The 26,237-nt window shown below is 52.8% G+C and overlaps 1 long non-coding RNA gene across 3 annotated transcripts; it reads left to right on the top strand.

The window, feature by feature from the left end:
* Positions 1-206: 206 nt before the first annotated feature.
* Positions 207-21,499, top strand: LOC150020462 (uncharacterized). Of its 3 annotated transcripts, none has more exons than XR_016509857.1 (6): positions 207-387; positions 5,437-5,598; positions 6,573-6,772; positions 6,890-7,176; positions 9,026-9,149; positions 21,143-21,499. It is a non-coding gene; the product is annotated as an uncharacterized LOC150020462 (long non-coding RNA). The 3 variants fall into 3 exon arrangements; XR_016509859.1 differs by lacking the exon at positions 21,143-21,499 and adding an exon at positions 9,509-9,835; XR_016509860.1 differs by lacking the exons at positions 9,026-9,149; positions 21,143-21,499 and adding an exon at positions 8,187-8,336.
* Positions 21,500-26,237: the final 4,738 nt, after the last annotated feature.

The raw sequence follows: 26,237 nt of genomic DNA, 5'->3' as shown, positions 1-26,237 counted from the left end.
GCTTCTTCAGGGAAAGGTGCCAGTTTGAATGACCGTCACCGCCTCTCCGCGGAGGTGCGAGATTGGGGCATCGGGTGTTGCGTGCTTCCGGTTCACTGTGCTGTGCGGTTTTCCATTCCCTTTTCAGTGGGGAGCCCGGGATGCTCGTCGTGTATCTCCTCTGAATTCTTACTGTTCCCTGTGCTTCTAAAACCTTGCACGTGACCTGACCAAACGGACGATGATGAATGCTGATGGGTTTCCTCTTCCGCAACCCAGAACACGACAGCTGTGTGAAAAAACCGAACGGAGCTCGGCTGTGACTCGAACATCTGCTTTTCCGTATCCCAGGCAGGCGCTCAATCCACCCGGCCACGCTCACCTGCGCTGCTTCGCCGGCTTTAACAGGTACTTGACAGTGATGCATGGAGCGTGCTTTACCGTGCACCGAATCGCTGGGTTGTCTCGGTGCTGCCGTCTTGTGGACACGTGAAGGAACTGCATGCATGTGCTGGTGAACAGGGAAAACTGCTTGCTGTGCTATCTTTTCCTTTGGGTGACTCCGTCACGATTGCTGTTGTGTGTTGCCTTGGTTCCCACCAACTGCGTTACAGAGGTCACGGGGAAGAGGACTGCCTGTTCTGCCCTTCCCCGCACTGTCTGTGACACTCGCTATGAACGTGCTGGGTGTGATTTCTTTCTTCTCTGTCTGTGCCAGCAGTGTTCACGGAGGGTTGGTGACGTGGGCAGCTTTTTTTCCTGGGCACCTGAGGGCGTGGTACTCCCTGTTTCAGGGTCCCTGTGATCCACCTTGTGTCCGCTGTCGCAGAGCAGGAATGCCCTGTGTGTGCTTCACCTCACATCGGCAGTGCTGCACTTCGTGACTTCTCATGTCCATACTGGGCGTAGGGACTAACAGTGTGACACCCATCCACGTGTGTCTGTGTGTCCTATGATGATGAAAGGAGGCCTGTGCGTTGATTCATGAACGTGTGCTCTCCAGGGAAACGCCTTCCTGGTGGGGACTTTGCCTTCTCTTACCTGACAGTGCTCTGTCAGTCCAAGACCATACTGTGCCTTGTGTTCTTAGCCTGTGCATTTCGTGAATCTTCTGGGGGAAAACTCGAGAACCGCCACTGGCGTGAGATCCCCACTGTATGGCTGCGAGGATGTTGGCCAATGAAGGTGTGATGCAATGGTGGTCCAGGCTGTTGGCCAACCACGGGGACTTCACTGCTGACCCTTTGGCCTGTGGATTGGCAATCACTCCACTGAGCTGCAGTGGGCTGTGCTTCTCCCGGAGCTTCCTGTTGGGGACTGTGAAGCCTCTCTCTGGTGCTTGGGAATGAGGGCTCCCCCCTGTCTGTTTCTGCTCCTGGCGGGTGGGTGTCTTCGGTGTGTGGTTCTCCATACAGAGACCCCTTATAGCAGCTGCCCTGTCCATATCTGCCTTCAGAGCACTGTGGTCTCTGCCATTTCAATTCCTGGAGGTGATGTGGTAGGTCTCCCCTTTGCTTGCAGCCAAGGCGACTTTTGCCTCCCCCACTCTCCGTTTCCTAACTGTCCTTGGCTATGGCAGCTCCATACGGTTCTTGTTCGAGGCTACTCTACTGCCTGCGGCTTGCCACTCCACGGGAAGGACACGCTGTCCCTTCTTTTCATTATGTCCTGGTGCTCTGGCAAACTGTGGCTCTCTCTCGCATTATTACCACCCGATTGGCTCCGCTTTCAATGGGACTGCTGTGTCTATCTGTCAGCTCTGGGTCCTGACGGCTTCTCTTCCTTGATTCATGGAGATGTGGGGAGCCTGGGAAAAGTGACGAGTGACAGCCATCCAATGGCTATCTTTCCTGTGCTCCAAAAAGGGCCACCACAGGCAAGTGCAGATGTTCTTGCTCCCCCCAAGACCTGAACTCCGATCTTCAGGGTTCCTAGGGAAGCACTTATTCCACTCAGCCATCCCGGCCTCATCTGAACACAGAGCTGAAACACATGCTCTTCAGTCTCTTGCACGGCCCTGTTCAGGGCGAGCACCTCTGACAGCGCCTCTGTGCTGCCATCTCGTGGACATTCCTGGGAATTGCATCACACTGCACGTTGCGAGGAATGCCGCTCCGCTGCAGTCCCGTGCATTTCATTCCCTGGGGAGAGCCCCGTGATGCCGGCTGCCGCCCGTGTCTCCCCACCTTCGCTACCGTTTCTCTTCCGTTTCCGCTTGTAGGACTTCAGCTCCGTGCTTGTCCCGTGCCTGTCTTTTCCTCAGCTGTGACTACTCCGGACAGAAAGGATTCTATGTTGCTGGATGTTGCTTTCCACTTGGTTCAGCTGACCTAGAGCTGTCCGTGTTCCATGTCGTCGTGCTTGGCAACGTTGCACTTCTGTATCAGGCGATTGAATTTGCCTTTGTTCAATGCCTGTGAGGGCAGGGTTCTGCCCCATGGGTTTCCTGCTCTAAGACCGTTGCCCACCTTTTCTTTCTGAACCCCTGAGGATGGGATCCTCTTCGTAGGTTGGCTGTTACTTCCCTGTGGTTGCCCTCTGTTCTGCCATACACTGTGCTTGGGAGCGGTCCGCTTCGAATGTCCACTTCCTGGGAATCCCACCGGGAACCCTTGACGTTGCCGGATGCTGACAAAACCGTACAGCTGTAGGTGAGTAGCCCCATGCCGTCTGCTCTTCTCTGAATGTCGCCTCATTACAATGCAAGTTACCTTGGTAAAGGGGCTCGGGCCAGCAGGGTCCACGGCACTGTTGCTAGTGTGAAGAAATGCTGAGGGGGCTGCAAGAATCTTTTGGAGAGTAGTGCAGGAGGCTGGTCAGTTCCCAGAGGGGACAGTGCTCTGTGATCTAGCCTGAACACGGTTCTCATGGCTCCGTACACGTACTGCCCCCAAGACAGTTATGATTCACTGTACCGAACATTGCATTCTATGACTTCGATTGACTTGTCACGGGACAGACTGTCTGTCACATGTGCACGACTGAAGAGGGAAACTCCCGTTGCCACCTTCCGTTCCCCGTGACCGCATCAGAATAGACCGCAAGACAGTGTTTTACGGTTGTGCGATCCATGCCTGCTGTTCTCACCCCAGGGTGAGGCGGTCCTTAGGAAGAACGCGAGCTGTTGTGCAACTGTAGAAACACAGGCCCGGTTTTGCGAGGGAAACCGGTCCATTCCCGGTGGTTCCTGTAGGCTGGGATGAGCTGCAAGTGCCTCTGCTACATGCCCAAGCTCAGCCTATGATACGGTTCGGGCTGCATTTCTGACGGACCGCTTTCCTGCTGTGGGCATCCTGTAGAATGACAGCTTCGCTAAGGCTGTCTGCAGACTGGCATCATTTAGGCTCCTCGTATAACTGGAGTGTTACGGGTTGGGGTTCCGTCGCTCCCGGTTGCTGCCTCCGGGTGCTTCTGCACTTCAAGTGCGATGCCGATCTCTTCCTCTCATGGTCCCGCTTGCCTGCTTATCACTACACGGTCATCCTGGGTCTGAAGGGATGTGATCTGAAGTGTCTCAGACCACATACCGTAATGCTATCCCATGAGCTGCATTGCATTTATTTTGTCAAGGCAGGTTCAGGGCTTGGTCTTGATAGACTTTCAGCTATGTTTCCTCCCCAGCATGACCTCCCAGCTTGCGTCCTTGCTGCCGCCCTGTGGACATTTCTGGGTACTGCACGTCACTGGCTATGCGTGAGGCAGGAAACTGGTTGTCTGGGCTGCTTCTTTCCTCCTTCCCTTTCCAGTGCTGTGTCCTGCCACCACCTGCAGGTTCTTACCCCGACTTTCCTGTCTGTTTCCCAAGGGCCCACGAGGAACCTCGCAGGACCGTCTTTTCACCCTCCTTTTCCTCGATGTGTGCCATCAAGGTCCCCATCCTATCGTTCTTGCTCTTCACAGGACCTGTGTGTTCCGGCTCTGATGATACGGGTTGAATCACCATCGGCCGTTGCCGCCGTCACTCCTTTGACTCTGCTTCTGCCTCCTCCCTGTGTGTCTCGAAGGTTGCACTCCTTCTGTGCACTGCTGTGGGTGCCCCCCGTGACTGCTGCTCTCCTTTCTGACTTGACAGCATCAGGTAGCCTCTAGTTATGCAGAGATGTGTGTCCGGACACCTCCAGGGAGATGCACGTTTTCCCGTGGCTGCTTCTCAGGATCCCCTGCACGGAATCTCTTCCGTTGTCCTCGTCTGTTCCCTCGCCGGGAATCCAGGTAGCTACCCTTTTGTTCCACTGCTGCCCGCTGGCTCTGCTGAGACATAACGTCCAGGGTGGTCCCTGCATCTTTCTCTCAGCACCTCAGTCAATTCCTTTCTCAGGCACTTCCCTCTGCGGCTTCTCACGGTGAGTTTCCTCGTTGTTCCACTGGTTTGCTTCATTCCTTGGTTTTCCAAGCGGCCAATGAGAAAACCTGCATTTCTGTCCCATGTTCCCTTGAGGACATTTTGCCACTGCTCTCCATGCCTTTCCCGGAGCTCCGGGACGAGCTGTGTCGCTCTGCTGCATTGGACAGGACTTCCAGGCCTCTCATGGACTTTTTCCTGTCAGGGACGGTGACAGCTCAACTGACAAAAGGAAGAGTGCCATGCTTGGCCGGGATCATGGATCTGCTAGGTCTTGCCGGATTGTGTGCCTTTGCTGCTGGATCTGGTCCTCTGAAGGTCTGGCCTCAGTGACTATGTGTGCAGCACGTAGCCTATGGGTCACGGAGGATGGAGTCCGGGGGGCTAGCGACTAAGTGGGAGCAAGGAACAGCGTGACTACTACATTTCTGAAAAAGTTACTTGTAGAGTATGTGAGAGAGCGCCGCACAGAGCTTTCTCAGGATTTCCTCATCCCTTTTGTTTCATATTAGTTTCGCTTCCTATTTTTATCTCATGACTGTTGAGGTTCGTCACTCATATGATGGAGCCTTACAAATTCAGTTACTGCATTCTGTCCTATGTCCCTGTCTCGTTTACTGACTGCTTTGGACCACCTAACCGTCACTTTTCTTGAAACTTGTTTCTCCGTTACCCTGCTAATCTCCATGTCACCCCACTCTCAGACCCCTTAGGTTTCCACATAGACTTGCATGGGTTGCAGAGTTTTTTCCTTCCTAAGCTGTTATGATGTCTGTAAAGGATCTGCTTCTTCTGTGTCTGCCAGTCCTTGGAATAACAATCAGCGCCTCTTAGAGGAGATGCATGATTTGGACATGGGTTGCTGTGTGGTTCCAGTTCTCTGAGTTGTGCGGTTTCTCACTCCCTTTTCACCGGAAAGTCTAGGGTGCTTGCTGTGCTTCCCCTCCCAATTCTTTCTTTTTCCTATGCTGAGAGGAGTTTGCACATGAGGTGACAAAAAGGATGAGGTTGACTGCTGATTGGTCTTCTCTTGGGAAACCCAGAACACAACACCTGTATCTAAAAACTCAGTGCGGCCCGGGTGTGAACGGAGTTTCCCGCTTTCTGTATCCCAGGCCGGCGCTCAATCCACTTGCCCACGCTCACCTGCGCTGCTTCACGCACTCTCACCGGTTCTCTATCGTGACGCGTGGAGTGTGCGTCCCCCGCACCGACCCAACGGGCCGTCTCCGCGTTCCCGTCTCATGGATACGTCAAGGAACTTCATGCCTTCGCAGGTAAGCAGGAAAACTGCTTTCCCGTTCCTGCTGTGCCGTCTTTTCCTTTCGGTGACTCCGTCATTACAGGTGCTGTGTGTTGCCTTGGTTCCCGGCAACTGCTTTGCTGAGGTCTTAGGGAACAGGAATGCCTGTTCAGCCCTTCCCCACACTTTCTCTGATACTTGTCATGAATGCGCTGGATGTGGTTTCTTGGTTCTCGTCTGCCGGGGCTGGCATTATTCACACAGGGTCGCTGTCGCGGACACTTTCTTTTGGTCGGCTCCCGAGGGCTTTGTGCTCCACGTTTCCGGGTCCCCGCTGACTGCGGAATGGTGATCCCTTCACTGAGCTGCAGTGTGCTGAGCTTCTCCTGGGGTTCCTTGTTGTGCAAGTGTTTCTCCTGTTCCTCAGTCAGTTGGAAATGAGGGCTACCCAGTGTCTATTTCGGCTGCTGATTCTCTCTCAGGTGCCTTTGGTACATGGCTGTCTACTGAAATGCCCCTTACAGCTGCTCGCCTGTGTGTTTTGGTCTTCTGAACACTGTGGTATTTGCACTTCCACTTCTTCACATGGATGTGCTAGGTCTTGCCCTCACTTGCAGCCAAGAGGACTTTCCCACTGCAGACTCCCTGTTTCTGGACTGTCCTTTTCCATGAAACCTTCATACAGTTCTTCAACTTGTTGGAAGAAACTGTGCTGCCTGGGCCTTGCTGCTCCATGGGAAGGACCCCCTGTCCCTTGTGTTCCTTGTGTCATGGCGTTTTGGGAGTGTGTGACTCTCCCTTCCGTTACCATTCACTGGTTGGCTCTGGTTTCAGTAGGACTGCTCTGCACGTCGCTTCACTCTTGGTCCTGATGTCTTCTCTTCCTGGACTTATGGAGAGGTGGGAAGGCTGGGAAAAGTGATAGGTGACAGCCACAAAATGGCTGTCTCTCCTGTGCTCCAAAAAGGCAATAAACGGGCCACTGTGAGTGTTTGTGCTCTCACCAAGACCCGAACCCAGGTCTTCAGGGTTCCTGCAAAAGCACTTTCTCCACTCGGCCACCCCTGCCTCAGCTGAGAACACAGCTGAGACACATACTCTTCAGTGCTTCCCGAGCAGCACCATTAAGCGCCAACACTTCTGACAGCGTCTCGGTGCTGCCGTCTTGTGGACATTCTTGGGAATTGCATCACAACGCAGGTCGCGAGGTACACTCCTTTGCTTGGGTCCTGTCTCTTCCATTCGTCGGGGAGAGGTCTGTGAGGATGGCTGATGCCTCTTTCTCATCCCCTTCAGAAGTGATTCTCTTACCTTTCTGCGCACAGGACTTCAGCCCCGTTCTCATCCCGTGCTTGTCATTTCCTTGGCCGTGACTATTCCGGACGCGAAGGATTCCACTTTGCGGGATGTTGTTCTCCCTGTCGGTCGGGGAAGCTTGAGATGCCCTTGTTTCATATCACTGTGTTTGGATACATACCGTTTTCCCGTCAGGTCTCCGATTTAGCCTTTGGACACTGACTGTTATGAGAGGCTTGTATCCTGTGGATTTTCTCCTTTTGCACCGCTGTCCAACTGTCCTTTCTGCACCCTGAGGGTCGGATCCTCTTCCTAGGTAGGCTATTACACGGTTGTGGTTGCCATCTTGCCTGCAGAGAATGTGCTCGGGAGAGATCTCTTTTGCATGTGTGCTGCATGGGAATCCCATCGGGAACCCTTGATGGTGCAGCAAGCTCACAAACCCATCCTCATGCACGTGCTATGCCCCTTATCGCGCGCTCCTGATTTTCCATTTCTTGCCTCTTTGCAATGCTCCCGGGAGTGCACACTCACACTCACACTCCGGGGAGTGCGCACTCACACTCACACTCCGGGGAGTGGGCACTCACACTCACACTCCCGGGAGTGCGCACTCACACTCACACTCCCAGGAGTGCGCACTCACACTCACACTCCGGGGAGTGCATACTCACACTCTGCGGAGCGCACTCTCACCCTCCGGCAAGCTGGCACTCACCCTCCCGTGAGTGCGCAGCACTCACCCTCCTGGGCGCACACTCACCCTCAGGGGAGCCGGCACTCAGCCTCCCAAGAGCGCACAGCACTCACCCTCCCCCAGCAGTCACCCTCCCACGAGCCAGCACTCACCCTCTCCCAGCACACACACACTGGCTCATTGTGCTCTGTGACCACAGGGCTAGGCAACAGGCCTCCAGCATGAAGACCAGGAGGGGTGTCCTGGGAGTCCTGAGGGGGAGACCTCGGCTGAGGCCACCCACAGACTCCCTCAGAGTCAGGCCCCCGGTGGTGGCGCAGAGGTCAGGTGCCGGCCAACCACCAGGCAGCTTCCCAGCCCTGGCGAGCTGGGCACCATCTGGCAGGAGCCCCAGGGTCCACTTCACAACAGCCCTGCAGTAGTTGAGACAGGCTCCCCACGGCCCAGGGGCCCCATCCTGTGCCCACACGCCACATGCCCAAACACGTGTGCACGCACAACCCAGGCCACTCCAGCCTTCATGACTGCTCCTCACAGGGAATACCCTCCAGGGGTAAACCATGCCTCTTGGGAATCTTTAAGGACCCTGGGCCTCCCCAAGGGTCAGGCTTCCTGTGTCTGTGTCACAGACTTTCCCAAGCGTCCTAGCAGGCTCTAGTAGACACCCCAAGATCCAGAGGCCCTGCTCAGTGGGATGGCGGTGGGTGGCCTGGCTTCCAGGACAGGTGAAGCAGGAGACCCTAAGGAGCCACCCACCCGCCAGCCTGGGAGGTGAGCTCCCACTGAGACCACCCCCTGCCCTACAATGCCTGGGGTCGGGGTCTGGTCAGGTCAGGGTCAGGGTCAGGGTCGGGTTAGGGTTAGGGTTAGGGTTAGGGTTAGGTTCGGGTTAGGGTTACGGCTTTCAGCTCTATCAGAGCGACCCAAGCGGAAATTACGGGGTATGGAAGGCCACATGCATTGGAAATAACAGCGCCGTGAGTATTTTTGTGTTGCTGTAAAGCCTAGCAATAGGTACCTAACATGATTTTGAAACGGCGATGAATGTAAACGGTATTTTAAGATAGCTGCAACAACTTTAGTATCTGTGATTGCTATTGGTGATGCAGTCGCAGGTTCTGCTAATACCACTGGGGTTTATTGCCTACATTTGTAACGAAAGGAAATAGTAATTTTCAAAGGCAAGTTGTTGAAATAAGATACAATTTTTTTCATATCCTGGTTGATAATCCCCTTGAATTCTATCACAAAGTCTTGGAGGTCTGAGGCCCCGGGTTAAAGATTCCATTCACAGAGCATCGACACTCCCCCTCCACCCCATCCCATGTCCCCCCGCCCCCCAGCATAATTGCTTACATTGGTTACATGCTAATAATAATTCAGGCATCAGTCTTCTGCCCAGTCCACGTTCCTGAAAAATGCAGACATTTAAAGGACGTTCTTTTTGATGATTATTTCTGCTTCGTAGGCAGCTGTGTCTATGTTAAAATAAGACTACAAAGAAGGGGAAATGAGCCTGAAGTCAGCACTTGCTTTAGCTATCAAAGTCCTCGACAAGATCATGGACGTGAGCAAGCTCTCTGCTGAAAAGGGTAGGTTACGTCCCCTCCTCTGATTCGGTCAGTTTCCTGGACCGCGTCGGAGAGGTTCCCACGAGGAAATTGCGGATCCTTCTGGTCAGCACAGCTTACAGTGGGTTGGCTCGGGCACTTGGCTTGTGTGAGTTTTTCAAAGGAAGGGACAAAACAGCAGCTTAGAAGGTTGGAATGGGTCAGGAGAAGAAAGATCGTTGATGCAAAAACGTGAATAAAAGTATCCGTGAATCATATGAAGCACAAAACACGAAGGGGTGGTGAGCGAAGGCCAACGAGGGGGGAGAGGTTGAACGGGTCGCCTGTGCGGGGTGAGTGCACCCCGTAACGCAGCCGTGCGTGTGTTTGTTTTCCCCCAGTGGAAATTGCCACGCCGACCAGAGAGAATGGAAAGATGGTCATCGGAGTCCTCGGACAGAAGGAAGTGGAACAGCTGATCAGAAAACACGAGGAAAAAGAAGCTAAGGCTGAGCGTGAGAAGAAAGAAAAAGAACAAAAAGAAAAGGATAAATGGAAGACAGAATTGGGGGTTTTATAAATCTTTTGAGCCCTATTTCAGCCGCCCTCTTCCACAGTGAGCACGTGTTGGCTTTTGAACCCGGACGGTGGGAAAGAGGGATGGTAGCATCTGATCGGGCCCTCGTCTTTCTGTAAGTTGAGCGGTGACCGCTCTTCATGGACCTTTTTACCCCCTCCCCCCTTTTCTGGGAATAAAACTCGGTAAGAATGGAAACGGTGAAGGACAATTGTCTGTAGCAGTCACTGTTGTTCACCGGGATTAGTGGGTCTGTGATCCTTCATGCTTCAGTGTCCTGGGGCAGCCCTGGAGGTGCCGGGACACAAGAGGCTAAAGTTGGTGTGTGCAAGTGTCATAAGCAGGGAAAGATGGGACTTGTGCCCTGAAGGTCTCCCTTGCTGTGTCCCTACCGTCTTGGAGAACCCGTGGCCCTCGGCTTCTGTGGGAATCACATTCTCGTACCTGTTGCCAGCCATCGATATCGATGGCTCTTCCTAGGACTGGAAGTGTGTGCGTCCACATGTATACACATACGTGTTCACACAAACCGCTCCGAAAACATGTGAAAGGCCCGTTTACAGTGCAAGCCCTGCACCCGCTACAGTAATCAGTCATCAGTGCTTCTGAGTACCTCTGGATCACTCAGATCCCATTTCTCTCTCCCCCTCTACTCCCGAGAGAGAACTCGAGTTCACCTTTCCCCTTACCTACGGTTCTTACAATGCGTTTGTCTGTTCCTCTGCCCCAGGTGGCACATCCCTCGGGGTAGCCGGGTGTGCCCTCTCTCCGTCTCCAGCGGTTGGTTTAAGAACGACCGTGGGCTGAGCCAACCCAGACCAGATGGGTGGGGGGAAGACGGCCGCGGACGCCGTGGCAGGCCCATGGCAGGCGCGTGGCAGGTCCCGTGCAGGAGAGATTATGGCCACAGAGGAAAAGAGGCCGCAGACGAGAGCAGTCGGTCTTGGCTGAGGGGGAGCTCTGCTTAGGTTTGCTGCCGCTTCCTTCGAGGCCTCTGACCATGGCGCTGCGGGGCGTTCTCACCTGCAGCGGCGCCGAATCCACAGCTGTGCAGATTCTGGTGTACCGTCCCAGACCCACAGAATGAAGAAAAATCTTGGAGTAGAGCCCAGACGTCTGTTTTAACAAGCTCTGCACAAATGTTTGAGGCACCATTTGCTGCGTATTAGAATCACCTTGAGTGCTTCCCTACCAGTGAAGCAGCCTGGGGGGGCAAAGGGGGGGCGCCTGGTCTCAGCCCAGGAAGGCTCCAGGGCCACCGCCCCAGTGCCAGCCTCCCACACTTGTCCTCTCCAGCTCTCCTCAGAGCACATTGAGCCCTTCTGTCGGTTTCCCATGCGAGAATTTCACAGATCTGCTGCGAAGTGAGTGAAGCTTAAGCTTCAGGACCCCTCGCTTCCGAGGCCTGGGAAGGGACCCTCACAATGTGTTCCGTGCTCGTGCTTTTTGTAAAGTCTGCAAAAGTAAGGTCTTCTACCTGCAGTTAATAAGCGCTACCGTCTGTTTCTGCAGCGGAACATACTTGTTCGCAGATACCTCCATGCGTAGTGAGGTTATTGTTACTCACCTCAGGGTCGAAATGGCTCTCGGGACGTGTTCCTCACCCACCCGCTGAGCCTGCATACCCAGTATAGTGACAGGAAGGCATAGGAACAGAAGTTGTCACCATCGTTGGAAGTTCCCGGGACAGTGGGAGAGGAACAGGGCCTGACATGGGCCAAGTCAGAAGCTCGTCTGTGGCAAACTTCATCCCTAAGGTGTGTGCAGTTGCCATCTGGGGATTCAGGTCTCGTGATGCCGGAAATGCCGGGGGATGCCTTACGGGTATGTCAGCTCGTCGAACCACTGCGGTGATTTGGTGAGGTTTCTCATTCTGATTTTCAGTTTGATACCCAATTTTGTATTTGTACTGTCGTATTCTTTTGCTTTAAGAGGACACCTCCCCCCAACCCGCTACACACACACACACACACAGATAGTATGTTCTATATAAACCCGAATCAGCCCCTGCTTTCCCTCGTCCTGAGAATGAAGCCCACTTTCTTCATTCTGACCTGCAACTCGCCACTGCCTTGTTGCTGATGCTCTGTCCTGGACCCCCGCCCCACCCGCCCCCCTCTGGACCGCCCTCTGTCTGTCCCTCACCCTCTCTGGAATGCTCTCCTCTCTGCACTCTGTGTCTCCCGCCCCCGAAGAACTACCCCGTCCTCTTCCCTGTCCCCGTGGGACTTCGGGGCCCTCTATCCTGCTCCCGAAGGTCTTACACACCCTCCGCCCCACTTCCGACAGGATGCCGGCACCTCGGCCCCGCCCCTGGAGAACTTAGGAGCCGCCTCCGGGAAGTCTGACCTTCCGCCGCACTTCCGGGACACTTCCGCCCTCCCGGTCCCACCCCAAAGGACTTCCGGGCGACTTCCGCTTGCGGCGGACCCGCCATCTTGTTCCCGCCCTAGAAGGTCTCACGCAGCCGAGGCCCAACCCCCGAAGGTCTACGCAGCCTGCGCCGCCATCTTGGTATCACCCCGAAGGTCTTCCGGGTGTTCGGCCTCGCCCCGCTTCCGGGTGTCTTCCGCCACCCTGTCCTCGCCCCCCGAAGAACTAGAACTACCGCGTCCCCTTCCCTGCCCCGCACTGGCACTTCGGGGTCTTCTATCCTGCTCCCGAAGGCCTTACACATCCTCCGATAGGGTTCCGGCACCTCGCCCCCGCCCCTGGAGGACTTAGAGCCGCTTCCGGGAAGCCTGACCTTCCGCCGCACTTCCGGGACACATCCGCCCTCCCGGTCCCACCCCAGAGGACTTCCGGGCGACTTCCGCTTGCGGCGGACCCGCCATCTTGTTCCCGCCCTAGAAGGTCTCACGCAGCCGAGGCCCAACCCCTGAAGGTCTACGCAGCCTGCCCCGCCATCTTGGTCCCACCCCGAAGGTCTTCCGGGTGTTCGGCCTCGCCCCGCTTCCGGGAGTCTTCCGCCACCCTGTCTCCGTCCCCGGAGAACTGCCGCATCCCCTTCCCTGCTCCGCCCCCGCCCCGGGACTTCGGGGTCCTCTATCCTGCTCCCGAAGTCTTACACATCCTCCGATAGCGTTCCGGCACCTCGCCCCCGCCCCTGGAGGACTTTGGAGCCGCTTCTGGGAAGTTTGACCTTCCGCCGCACTTCCGGGACACTTCCGCCCTCCCGGTCCCACCCCAGAGGACTTCCGGGCGACTTCCGCTTGCGGCGGACCCGCCATCTTGTTCCCGCCCTAGAAGGTCTCACGCAGCCGAGGCCCAACCCCCGAAGGTCCACGCAGCCTGCCCCGCCATCTTGGTCCCACCCCGAAGGTCTTCCGGGTGTTCGGCCTCGCCTCGCTTCCGGGAGTCTTCCGCCACCCTCTCCCCGCCTCCGAAGAACTGCCGCGTCCCCTTCCCTGCCCCCCCCCCCGGGACTTCGGGGTCCTCTGTCCTGCTCCCGAAGGTCTTACACGTCCTCCGCAATTCTATGGAGAGGTTTACGGTATCAAATTACAATAGTAAACTCAACATTTACTTAATCTGATGGTGCTCAGACCTTTTTTAGAAAGTGCAAATCATCACCTCTCGATTCAGACGCCAGGCTCTGGGATTGTCAAGAAGCCACTTAAGTCCACTGAACTCAACGCGCTTCAGCTGCTCCTGTGCGCTCCAGAGGAACTCTTCCATCAACCTGTCAGTGTGCTTGCCGGCTGTGGCTCCCCGTCTGTCTCAGTGCTGCCCTCCTGTGGGGAACTCTGGGAATTACAGCTAAGGGAAGCTCACCGAGTCCATTGTATGGATAGGGCTAGATGGCTAGGCTCAGGGTGGATAGGTTTAGCGTTAATGAGCCTAGGGTTAACAGGCTTCTATCTTTAATAGACTCAGCCTTCCTGGATGGAGCTTCAGAAGAGCTAACAGATTTCGTATGTACCCCATCATCAGGCCCAGTGCTCTTTCGGGGTGGCTGTAGGAACCCCGAAAGCGAGGAGTAAGGCCAGCGGGAGACTGTGCAGAGCGCACGTCTGTCCCAGCACACTAAGTGTGAGTAGTCGTAGCGGGGGTAAAAAAAAAAAGAATGGCAAACTACCTAGATACTACCTTAGTGAGATAATATAGCTTATTTAATTTTTTCTGCACAACAGTGAGGCAGCAAAGCAGAAGTTATTCTTTCTTATTAATTTTCTAGAATTAAAAAATTCAAACATACATAAAATATTCAAATATAATGACTTGAAGAGTTCTTGCCATACACTTTTAACAATTATTGACATTGTGCCAATAGATATCCATATTGATGTAGGTTAGGATATTGTGGCATGTGCAGGTTCACAGCTAAACGAGTGGTGGTGCCAAGTATTCAAAATAAGGTTTTCAGCTTTGCAGTCCTTTGTCCTTCCTTAATCACCAAATTTTTTAGGTAAATCATTCTTCTAACTCCCCAAATTTGAGACAGTACTAGAGAAATGATATTCAAAGTTAAAATTGAATTTGTACAGCCAAAACTTAAGTCTCTCACAGTGTTAATGTCATTTTTCTTATTTATACCTTTTATGTATCCAGTTTACTTTGTCTCTTGTTATTGGCAATTTTTTGGTCTTGTTTTAAATTGTTGTTCTTTTACAGTTGTCCCAGTTTTTCTCCCGTGTTGTTTGTATTTTTAACTATCGGCCCAATACCTTCTTATTTTTGTTCTTATACTGTTTTTAGTGTGCGTCACTGCTTGAACCCCTTCACTTTTTTTTTTTTGAAATATGTCATCTGTGTGCTATTAGTAGGTTGCTCTTTTAATTATCATTATTAGCTTTAAAAGGTGTAGACTCTGGGAAAGCTTCTTATTGAACTGTCATTGTACTGTGCAGAGAGTGCCCAGTTCCACAGACAAGCTCTTCCCTCGTATTTTGCAAGGTTCCGTTCCTCGGGTGATCTGTAGGGAAACGACCTTTAGTGGCCCTCCGGGAGGTTTCAGGCAGAATCAGTAGCTCTGCAGGCAGTGACTGCTTTTGTTGCAATATTTCTGTGTATTTGTGTCTTTGGAGGTCTATCGGTTACCATTACTCTAGTAGTCATTTGTGGAATAATCAGAATGACCCCGTGCTGGCACTTCCATACACAGTTTTATTTCATCCTCACCGTGGTCAGTTTTACAGAAGGCAAAACTGATATGCAGAGAAGGAGGTAACTTGCTTTCAGGTCAGACAGCAGGTGTTAGAGGCTGGAAGGAACCCAAGCCGTCCACCTGAAAATGCTGTGTTCTTAACCAGCGTGCTGTTATCCCCTCCCTTCATACTCAAATCTGAGTAAGACTAGGTCTCCACTTTTAAGAAGCGCAGGCTAATGCCTCATCGTCCTTAATAGCAAATTTCTGCAACTAGGTGAAAGTTGTTTCGCGACCGACGATGAAACTCCGAATATTGGAAAGAAAAGGGAATTGTCAGATGGCATGGACTCATGTATTCATTCGTGTATGCATTCAACAAAGTGAGCACCTACTATGTACTTCGTATATCTTTGTATATTAAAATCATGTATGTCTGGCTGGTGTGGCTCCGTGGGTTGAGTGAACTAAATGGTTGCTGGTTCGATTCCCAGTCAGGGCACAGGCCTGGGTTGCAGGCCAGGTCCCCAGTCAGTGTGGGTGCATGAGAAGTGACCACACACTGATGTTTCTCCCCCTCTGTTTCTCCCCACTTCCCCTCTAAAAATACATCAATAAAATCTTTTCTAAAAACATGGAAATTAAAGCACGTTTATTTTACATCTACCGTTGATACGTTTAGTTTACTTCCATACATGTTTTCTAGGTTTGAAATGTTGTGTCAAGCAACCCCCTAACTGGTCATTTAAAGGCTTCTGTTACTCGGAAGTTAAATAAGTCTGTACTAAGTACCGAGTGCTTCTTAGGGAACTCTGCCTATTTCCATGAGAGTCCTCTGATTTAACTTAAAAACATACCTGAACTGGAGTGTTCCTTATTGATCACAAAGAATTGTATTAATATTTCATCTTTAAAGTACTATTAATAATAGCCTAACTAATAGTTTGGTTCACTAATGATGACGAACTTTTAAAAGTTATTTGTAGGAGAGAAGCCAGTACACTAACTTTTAAAAATTTGTTAGACAGGATTAGCTGAACCCTTCTTTATTGCAAAACATGAAGATAGCTTGTTTAAGGATTTTTTTCAAGGCGACGAAAGATGAGTTCGTCCTGTGGAACACCCACGAATGACAAGATAAAAATCCAGTTTGGCCTCGCCATATCTCAGTTAGTGGGTGTGGTAGGTGTGCATGTCATTCTGTATTCAATGCCATCCTCCTCTGTAGGTCAAATGGCTCGGGGGCCATCCGCTAAGCTATTTATTCTTCTGTCCTCTCCGCGACTATAGGGACGCCCGGCGGCGGCGGCACTCTAGGGGCGCAGAGTGTACGTACAAGCTTTACGAAGCTGCCGTTCTAGCTGTGGCCTCGGTATTTTTTTCTACGTAGCAGCTTCACAGAGATTCAAGCCTGTGCCTCGGCTCCTTGGGTGTTGGTAAGCTTGGAGAAGAATACGCTGGGAAGGAGGACAGGGCGTGTCGGGGTCTGAATAGGATGGTCTGGAAAGGTGTCCCTGAGAAGCGGCCGGCCGTGGGACTACCCCAGGGAGGGTGTGTCAGGCCGGGGAACAGTCGCGAGTGCAAAGGCCCCGAGGCTGGCGTGTGCCGATGTGTTTGCAGAGCAGCGAGGAGGCCCATGTGGCTAGAGGCGAGTGACCCCTGGGGAGGAGTGCAGGAGATGGGGTCAGAGAGGCAGTGGCAGGCTGGCCACTCGGAGATTTTGGCTTTGACAAAGATTTTGGCATCAGAACCTGGCGGCGGCTGGAACGCCCACCCGGACTTTTGACGTACGTAAATGAACTGCATGCAAATGAACCTAGTCCCAGCATCTCCCAGAGGAAATAAAAATGGACTTGGCTCCTTCTCAGAAGAAATGTTGATGGACTTAGCATGATACATGACCAGCCTGGCGGGGAGAAAAGCAGGGCGATATAAATAGCCTGCTGAATGTGTCGCCGCGTAAACTCGCTGTAAGTGAAATGTACTGTTTGGAAAGATGTGGAGGGAGGTCTTGCACCGCCCCCGCCCCGCTTCCGATAGGCTGCCGGCACCTGGTCCCCGCCCCCGGAGGGCTTAGAAGCCGCCTCCGGGGAGGTCTGACCTTCCGCCGCACTTCCGCCACGCTTCCGCCACCTTGGTCCCACCCCAAAGGACTTCCCGGTGTTCGGCCTCGCCCCGTTTCCGGGAGTCTTCCGCCACCTTGTCTCCGCCCCCGAAGGGCTTCCTTGTCCTCGGCCCCGCCCCCCCGGAGGACTTCCGTATCTTCGGCCCGTTCTCCCCGCCCCATTCCCCCCCCCACCCCGCGAGATCGTTCTGCGCACGCGCGTGGGCCACATGGGCAGCGGACACTTGGCGGGGCGATAGTGGGTTCTTCCTGTGGCGTGAGGCCCTTTGTGTAGCCCTCGATTCTAGTTTTTCTTCTCCGGTTAGTACCTGCCTTTCGGGCGCCGCGGGGGTGCCGGCTGCACCGGTGTGGAGCATGGGGATGAGGACTCTCCGGCGGCCTGGTCGCAGGTCACCGCCTCCCAAAGTGCCAGGCAGGCCCCGAGGCCCCGGCCCACCTTTAAGAAATCTCGTCTGGGCGCGCCGGTCCTGCAGCCTTAGTCTGGTGTTCCGCTATTTGGGAAATGTGCTCTGGGGGCCGAGGTCGCCCCACGCCCCCACCCCCAACCCCCCGCCTCCTTCCGCATGCAGGACCCCAGCCCTCCCGGGAGAAGCCTCTGCCCCTCTTCACGTGTCCGTCCTCCTGGACTCCGTGGTCGGATACTGGCTTAGCTTTCGAGCGGCTGCGATTCTTTTTTTTTTTTTTTTTTTTTTTGAGCTTCGGCCGTTTGTCTCTTGCCCGTGAGGCGTCTGACTCAGTGTTTTCTGCTGAAGCTTCCTGCTCCGCCTGGACGCCCCGTTCTTTCTCCTTCCCCAGTTCTTCCTCTTGGACCTGCAGGGTCTCATCCCTCTTTCTGCCTCTACCGTGTCTCATTTGGGCTCCTTTACTGCGTTGGTTTTGTTTTTTTCCAAAAAAGGGCTTTTTCGATTTTCCCCTCCAGCCCCGGTGCCTCGGTCTCCACCTGTGTCAAATCGTGTTTGCGTCCCTCACCTCGGCCAAAGAAGGGGGTGGACGGAACGGTTTTAAGCCGTGGAAATGCTTTTTCAGTTGTAACTTTCGTTTTAGTAAGGATCTTACTTTCTTTTGACAGGAGCCGTAAAGTTCAGAACACACGGTAAGTTCCGCACACGTCCGTAAGCTATCGCCTGACAAAGGGTCTGGTACTCAGCTTACAGACCTGCGTGAGAAAATGGGAGTGGGAAGAAATGATCGGTTCCCTGCTACACACTGGACTCTGGGTGCCAGGATGTGTTTTATGCAGGAGTTACTTTCAGTGGACGGGAGTCATGGGTATATATTTTCCTTTGCGGTCTCGAAGCTATGACTCCAGGACCACTATATTTTCTCCAGGAGGCAAAATAGGAATTGTAGAATCTGTCTCAAAAGTATTTTTAAGTGCTTGACTTTTGGGGGGGTGGGGGTGGGGGGGCGGAAGTCAAGACACTTTTTGTATAGTTCATGCTCTCTTGTGTTTTGATGTCATTATGGTCACCAGGTCGATCACGCACAGCACGAGAGAACGAGAGAGGGACGCGAGGGTAGAGCCTGTCAGGGTTCCCGCTGACTCTCTTGGCCCAGTGGTGCAAGCACCCAGAAGGGAGTCTCGGTTTCTCACCGCTTGTGTTTTGCAGGTCGCTTGTACCAGGTTGAATACGCCATGGAGGCCATCGGACGTGCGGGCACCTGTCCGGGAACTTTAGCGAACGACGGTGTTTGGCTTGCAGCAGAGCGACGCAACATCCACAAGCTGCTTGATGAAGTTGTTGTCCCTGAAAAAATTTATAAGCTCGATGATGAGTAAGTGAGTTCACAGGGGGGAGAGGGTTTCAATATCTCACGTGCTCACATACGTAGGATCTCACGTATTTCGGGAGGGCTGGCCCGTGTGCCGTAGTAAACTTGAAGCAAACGCTTGTTATTGTGCCTTTACTGGTGGACACTTTTGATTCTTATTTGAAACTTCCTTGAGGCTTAGGATGATGCGTTATTCTTTTGACGTGCAGGGCCAAGCCCTAGGTGGAGAAACTATTCTATACCGTTCGGAGTACAGGCGTGGTAGGTGTGCAGATCTGGGTTAAGTCTGTGTGACCTTGCACCCATTGCTTTCCTTCTCTGGGCTTCGGTGCCGCCTCGAGTGGTGGTGGCCGTTTAATGAACTAGAGTAAAACGAGTGAAATACACTAGCGCAGGGTCTGACACGTGGCAGGCTCCCCGAGTGTTCAGAACGGCTATTCGGGAATTGTGTGGAAGTGTCCCGAATCTTACCCCTGGAGGTCTGGGAACAGTTTAGATGAGCCCCGTCAGTTTCCCGTCGTTGGGCGTGCGGGACTCCTAGCCTGCGGGGCACTGGGTTTGCCTGTCAGAGACTTACCCCCTGAGTGGGGGATGAGGCGGGTGCCGGTTCTAGGGCCTTTGAATGCGTGTCCAAGGAAGCGTCATCCCTCCAGAGTCACCGCCGGGCCACGGGCCGCTCGGCAGCCGGCAGGCTTGCGGAGGTGTAGTGACAGCAGGTGACAGAGGGTGCCAGCTCTAGGGGAGCCAGCGCAGCCCTCGGGGAGCGGCAGCAAAGAAAGGAAAGGCGCCTTTCCTGGGAGCCTAGCCCCTGAGCCCCCTCCCTCCGCCCCGGCCAGCCAGGCCTTTGGAGGTGAGAATACCGATGACCCAGGAGTGGGGGTAGTTTTTCTTCCTCTCTGGCAAAACCTCTGTCTTGCTTCTGGACCCTCTCGGGACTTGCTTTAGCTTCCTAGTGCTCCTTCTCTCGCCCTGTTCGGCGTCGTGGTGCTGAATACGCCTATCGAAGAACTGGAGGGGGCGCTGTGTATCTTTCATGTTATAAACGACGTCAGGTTTGTCCTGCAAAGATAAACCTTCTGTAGTTTCTGTCTGTTCAGAAGAAAACCAGAGCATTGATGCGAGCATGGTAAACTTATCATGGAACTTGGGGCTTTGCAAATACTTCTTAAAGGCCCTCTCAGACACCTGCTCTGCTTACAGACACATGAATACATTTTTTTTTTTTTCTTCCTCCAGGGGCATGGCTTGCACCGTGGCCGGCGTAACTTCTGACGCTAACGTTCTGACCAACGAACTGAGGCTCATTGCCCAAAGGTATGGTCAGAGAGAGTGTGACTGACGATCAGATAAGTCAGTTTGCTTGACATCTCTAAGGAGAACTCGTTTTTGCCAAGATGAGAGTCATCGCAGATTTATTAATTGAAAATTGCTTCTTTTTTCTAACCCGAACTTATAAAATGCTATGGTCATAAGATTGTTAGGATATTGACATTCCCCTGCTCCCCTTTCAAGTGACAGGTGACTGTCAATGTCCCCCCATGGCGCAGGTTTATGTCCAGAATATGTTTTGCTTAGATTTTTGTGTCTTAGGAAAAAATGATGACTATGCCTGTGTTTTCATCCTAGGTATTTATTTATTACAGTATCGGGAGCCAATTCCTCGTGAGCAGTTGGTGACAGCGCTCTGTGATATCAAACAAGCGTACGCGCAGTTTGGAGGTAGGAAATCTGGGGCATATTTATTCCAGAAAGGGGAGACATTTTCTAGGTAATAATTTTTTTATGAGATGGTAAAAAGAAATTGAAAAGTAAGTGAAGAACTTTTTGTACATTTGCGCTTCGTGGTTTCCGCGATATGTATTATCATATGTTTTATTAATAGACCATCGAGAGGCAGAAATAGCCTTTTTAAATCTGGAAACCGATTGCTTTTCTTACCTAATAATTAAACTCAGCGCGGAGTAGCGGTCCTCCGGGTCTTAACTCCGTCTCCTGGCTGTGCCCATCTCCCGGAAGCAAGTGGACGTTTTGGTGGGCCTTAGTCTGTGGTGGCCAGAACAGAGCCACTTACGAATGCTCAGCTTCACAAGAAAGGTGCTTCAGCTACGTTCGGGGAGCTCGAGTGACTGTAGCGATACTGCTTTTGGGCGGCTGATGTGCTTGACGGTCCTCTTTTCTTGGTTAAAGGGAAAACCGTGCCTTTGGCGTCTCGCTGCTGTCCATTGGCTGGGATAAGCGTTACGGCTTTCAGCTCTATCGGAGCGACCCAAGCGGAAATTACGGGGGATGGAAGGCCGCACGCATTGGCAATAACGGCGCCGTGAGTATTTCTGTGCTGCTGTAAAACCTAGAGATAGGTACCTAACGTGATTTTGCAACGGCGATGAATGTAAACGGTATTTTAAGGTAGCTGCAACAACTTTAGCACCTGTGATTGCTATAACGCAGCCGTGCGTGTGTGTGTTTGCCCCCAGTGGAAATTGCCACGCTGACCAGAGAGAATGGAAAGACGGTCATCGGAGTCCTCGGACAGAAGGAAGTGGAACAGCTGATCAGAAGACACGAGGAAGAAGAAGCTAAGGCTGAGCGTGAGAAGAAAGAAAAAGAACAAAAAGAAAAGGATACGTGGAAGACAGAATTGGGGGTCTTATAAATCTTTTGAGCCCCATTTCAGCCGCCCTCTTCCACAGTGAGCATGTGTTGGCTTTTGAACCCGGACGGTGGGAAAGAGGGATGGTAGCCTCTGATCGGGGCCTCGCCTTTCTGTAAGTTGAGCGGTGACTGCTCTTCATGGGCCTTTCTACACCCCTCCCCCCTTTTCTGGGAATAAAACTCGGTAAGAATGGAAACGGTGAAGGAGAATTGTCTGTAGCAGTCACTGTTGTTCACCGGGATTAGTGGGTCTGTGATCCTTCATGCTTCAGTGTCCTGGGGCAGCCCTGGAGGTGCCGGGACACAAGAGGCTAAAGTTGGTGGGTGCGAGTGTCATAAGCAGGGAAAGATGGGACTTGTGCCCTGAAGGTCTCCCTTGCTGTGTCCCTACCGTCTTGGAGAACCCGTGGCCCTCGGCCTCTGTGGGAATCACATTCTTGTACCTGTTGCCAGCCATCGACATCGATGGCTCTTCCTAGGACTGGAAGTGTGTGCGTGCACATGTATACACACACGCGTTCACGCAAACCGCTCCGAAAACACGTGAAAGGCCCGTTTACAGTGCAAGCCCTGCACCCGCTACAGTAATCGGTCATCAGTGCTTCTGAGCACCTCTGGATCCCTCAGATCCCATTTCCCTCTCCCCCTCTACTCCTGAGAGAGAACTCGAGTTTACCTTTCCCCTTACCTACGGTTCTTACAATGCGTTTGTCTGTTCCTCTGCCCCAGGTGGCACATCCCTCGGGGTAGCCGGGTGTGCCCTCTCTCCGTCTCCAGCGGTTGGTTTAAGAACGACCGTGGGCTGAGCCAACCCAGACCAGACGGGCGGGGGGATGACAGCTGCGGACGCCGCGGCAGGCCCACGGCGGGCGCGTGGCAGGTCCTGTGCAGGAGAGATTATGGCCACAGAGGAAAAGGGGCCGCAGACGAGAGAAGTCGGTCTTGGCTGAGGCGGGGCGGTGGGTGGGGGGGTGGGGGGCCCTGGTCTCAGCCCAGGAAGGCTCCAGGGCCACCGCCGCAGTGCCCGCCTTCCACACTTGTCCCCTCCACCTCTCCTCAGAGCACATTGAACCCTTCCGTCGGTTCCCCATGCGAGACTTTCAAAGATCTGCTGCGAAGTGAGCGAAGCTTAAGCTTCAGGACCCCTCGCTTCCGAGGCCTGGGAAGGGACCCTCACAATGTGTTCCGTGCTCGTGCTTTTTGTAAAGTCTGCAAAAGTAAGGTCTTCTACCTGCGGTTAATAAGCGCTACCGTCTGTTTCTGCAGCGGAACATACTTGTCTGCAGATACTTCCATGCGTAGTGAGGTTATTGTTACTCACCTCAGGGTCGAAATGGCTCTCGGGACGTGTTCCTCACCCACCCGATGAGCCTGCATACCCAGTATAGTGACAGGAAGGCACAGGAACAGAAGTTGTCACCATCGTTGGAAGTTCCTGGACAGTGGGAGAGGAACAGGGCTTGACATGGGCCAAGTCATAAGCAAACTTCATCCTTAAGGTGTGTGCAGTTACCATCTGGGGATTCAGGTCCCGTGATGCCGGAAACGCCGGGGGGGCGGGGGGGTGCCTTACGGGTATGTCGGCTCATCGAACCACTGCAGTAATTTGGTGAGGTTTCTCATTCTGATTTTCAGTTTGATACCCAATTTTGTATTTGTACTGTCGTATTCTTTTGCTTTAAGAGGACACCCCCCTACTCCGCTACACACACACACACACACACACACACACACATACACACACACAGATAGTATCTTCTATATAAACCCGAATCAGCCCCTGCTTTCCCTCGTCCTGAGAATAAAGTCCACTTTCTTCATTCTGACCTGCAACTCGCCACTGCCTTGTTGCTGATGCTCTGTCCTGGACCCCCGCCCCCCTCTGGACCGCCCTCTGTCTGTCCCTCGCCCTCTCTGGAATGCTCTTCTCTCTGCACTCTGTGTCTCCCGCCCCCGAAGAACTACCCCGTCCTCTTCCCTGTCCCCGTGGGACTTCGGGGCCCTCTATCCTGCTCCCGAAGGTCTTACACACCCTCCGCCCCACTTCCGACAGGATGCCGGCACCTCGGCCCCTCCCCTGGAGGACTTAGGAGCCGCCTCCGGAAGTCTGACCTTCCGCCACACTTCCGGGACACTTCCACCCTCCCGGTCCCACCCCAGAGGACTTCCGGGCGACTTCCGCTTGCGGCGGACCCGCCATCTTGTTCCCGCCCTAGAAGGTCTCACGAAGCCGAGGCCCAACCCCCGAAGGTCTACGCAGCCTGCGCCGCCATCTTGGTCTCACCCCGAAGGTCTTCCGGGTGTTCGGCCTCACCCCGCTTCCGGGAGTCTTCCGCCACCCTGTCTCCGTCCCCGGAGAACTGCCGCGTCTCCTTCCCTGCCCCACCCCCGCCCCGGGACTTCGGGGTCCTCTATCCTGCTCCCGAATATCTTACACATCCTCCGATAGGGTTCCGGCACCTCGCCCCCGCCCCTGGAGGACTTAGGAGCCGCTTCCGGGTAGTCTGACCTTCCGCCGCACTTCCGGGACACTTCCGCCCTCCCGGTCCCACCCCAGAGGACTTCCGGGCGACTTCCGCTTGCGGCGGACCCGCCATCTTGTTCCCGCCCTAGAAAGTCTCACGCAGCCGAGGCCCAACCCCCGAAGGTCCACGCAGCCTGCCCCGCCATCTTGGTCCCACCCCGAAGGTCTTCCGGGTGTTCGGCCTCGCCTCGCTTCCGGGAGTCTTCCGCCACCCTCTCCCCGCCCCCGAAGAACTGCCGCGTCCCCTTCCCTGCCCCCACCCCCGGGACTTCGGGGTCCTCTGTCCTGCTCCCGAAGGTCTTACACGTCCTCCGCAATTCTATGGAGAGGTTTACGGTATCAAATTACAATAGTAAACTCAACATTTACTTAATCTGATGGTGCTCAGACTTTTTTAGAAAGTGCAAATCATCACCTCTAGATTCAGACGCCAGGCTCTGGGATTGCCAAGAAGCCACTGAAGTCCACTGAACTCAACGCGCTTCAGCTGCTCCTGTGCGCTCCAGAGGAACTCTTCCATCAACCTGTCAGTGTGCTTGCCGGCTGTGGCTCCCCGTCTGTCTCAGTGCTGCCCTCCTGTGGGGAACTCTGGGAATTACAGCTAAGGGAAGCTCACCGAGTCCATTGTACGGATAGGGCTAGATGGCTAGGCTCAGGGTGGATAGGTTTAGCGTTAATGAGCCTAGGGTTAACAGGCTTCTATCTTTAATAGACTCAGCCTTCCTGGATGGAGCTTCAGAAGAGCTAACAGATTTCGTATGTACCCCATCATCAGGCCCAGTGCTCTTTCGGGGTGGCTGTAGGAACCCCGAAAGCGAGGAGTAAGGCCAGCAGGAGACTGTGCAGAGCGCACGTCTGTCCCACCACACTAAGTGTGAGTAGTCGTAGCGGGGGTAAAAAAAAAAAAGAATGGCAAACTACCTAGATACTACCTGACTTAGTGAGATAATATAGCTTATTTAATTTTTTCTGCACAACAGTGAGGCAGCAAAGCAGAAGTTATTCTTTCTTATTAATTTTCTAGAATTAAAAAATTCAAACATACATAAAATATTCAAATATAATGACTTGAAGAGTTCTTGCCATACACTTTTAACAATTATTGACATTGTGCCAATAGATATCCATATTGATGTAGGTTAGGATATTGTGGCATGTGCAGGTTCACAGCTAAACGAGTGGTGGTGCCAAGTATTCAAAATAAGGTTTTCAGCTTTGCAGTCCTTCGTCCTTCCTTAATCACCAAATTTTTTAGGTAAATCATTCTTCTAACTCCCCAAATTTGAGACAGTACTAGAGAAATGATATTCAAAGTTAAAATTGAATTTGTACAGCCAAAACTTAAGTCTCTCACAGTGTTAATGTCATTTTTCTTATTTATACCTTTTATGTATCCAGTTTACTTTGTCTCTTGTTATTGGCAATTTTTTGGTCTTGTTTTAAATTGTTGTTCTTTTACAGTTGTCCCAGTTTTTCTCCCGTGTTGTTTGTATTTTTAACTATCGGCCCAATACCTTCTTATTTTTGTTCTTATACTGTTTTTAGTGTGCGTCACTGCTTGAACCCCTTCACTTTTTTTTTTTTTTTGGAAATATGTCATCTGTGTGCTATTAGTAGGTTGCTCTTTTATTTATCATTATTAGCTTTAAAGGGTGTAGACTCTGGGAAAGCTTCTTATTGAACTGTCATTGTACTGTGCAGAGAGTGCCCAGTTCCACAGACAAGCTCTTCCCTCGTATTTTGCAAGGTTCCGTTCCTCGGGTGATCTGTAGGGAAACGACCTTTAGTGGCCCCCCGGGAGGTTTCAGGCAGAATCAGTAGCTCTGCAGGCAGTGACTGCTTTTGTTGCAATATTTCTGTGTATTTGTGTCTTTGGAGGTCTATCGGTTACCATTACTCTAGTAGTCATTTGTGGAATAATCAGAATGACCCCGTGCTGGCACTTCCATGCACAGTTTTATTTCATCCTCACCGTGGTCAGTTTTACAGAAGGCAAAACTGATATGCAGAGAAGGAGGTAACTTGCTTTCAGGTCAGACAGCAGGTGTTGGAGGCTGGAAGGAACCCAAGCCGTCCACCTGAAAATCCTGTGTTCTTAACCAGCGTGCTGTTATCCCCTCTCTTCATACTCAAATCTGAGTAAGACTAGGTCTCCAATTTTAAGAAGCGCAGGCTAATGCCTCATCGTCCTTAATAGCAAATTTCTGCAACTAGGTGAAAGTTGTTTCGCGACCGACGATGAAACTCCGAATATTGGAAAGAAAAGGGAATTGTCAGATGGCATGGACTCATGTATTCATTCGTGTATGCATTCAACAAAGTGAGCACCTACTATGTACTTCGTATATCTTTGTATATTAAAATCATGTATGTCTGGCTGGTGTGGCTCCGTG

Source organism: Furipterus horrens, unplaced genomic scaffold (genome assembly GCF_987537825.1).
Source record: "Furipterus horrens unplaced genomic scaffold, mFurHor1.1.pri manual_scaffold_1, whole genome shotgun sequence".
Lineage (NCBI taxonomy): Eukaryota > Metazoa > Chordata > Mammalia > Chiroptera > Furipteridae > Furipterus > Furipterus horrens.
Note: the sequence above shows the minus strand (reverse complement) of the source record. Positions and strands in the feature narration are given on the sequence as shown.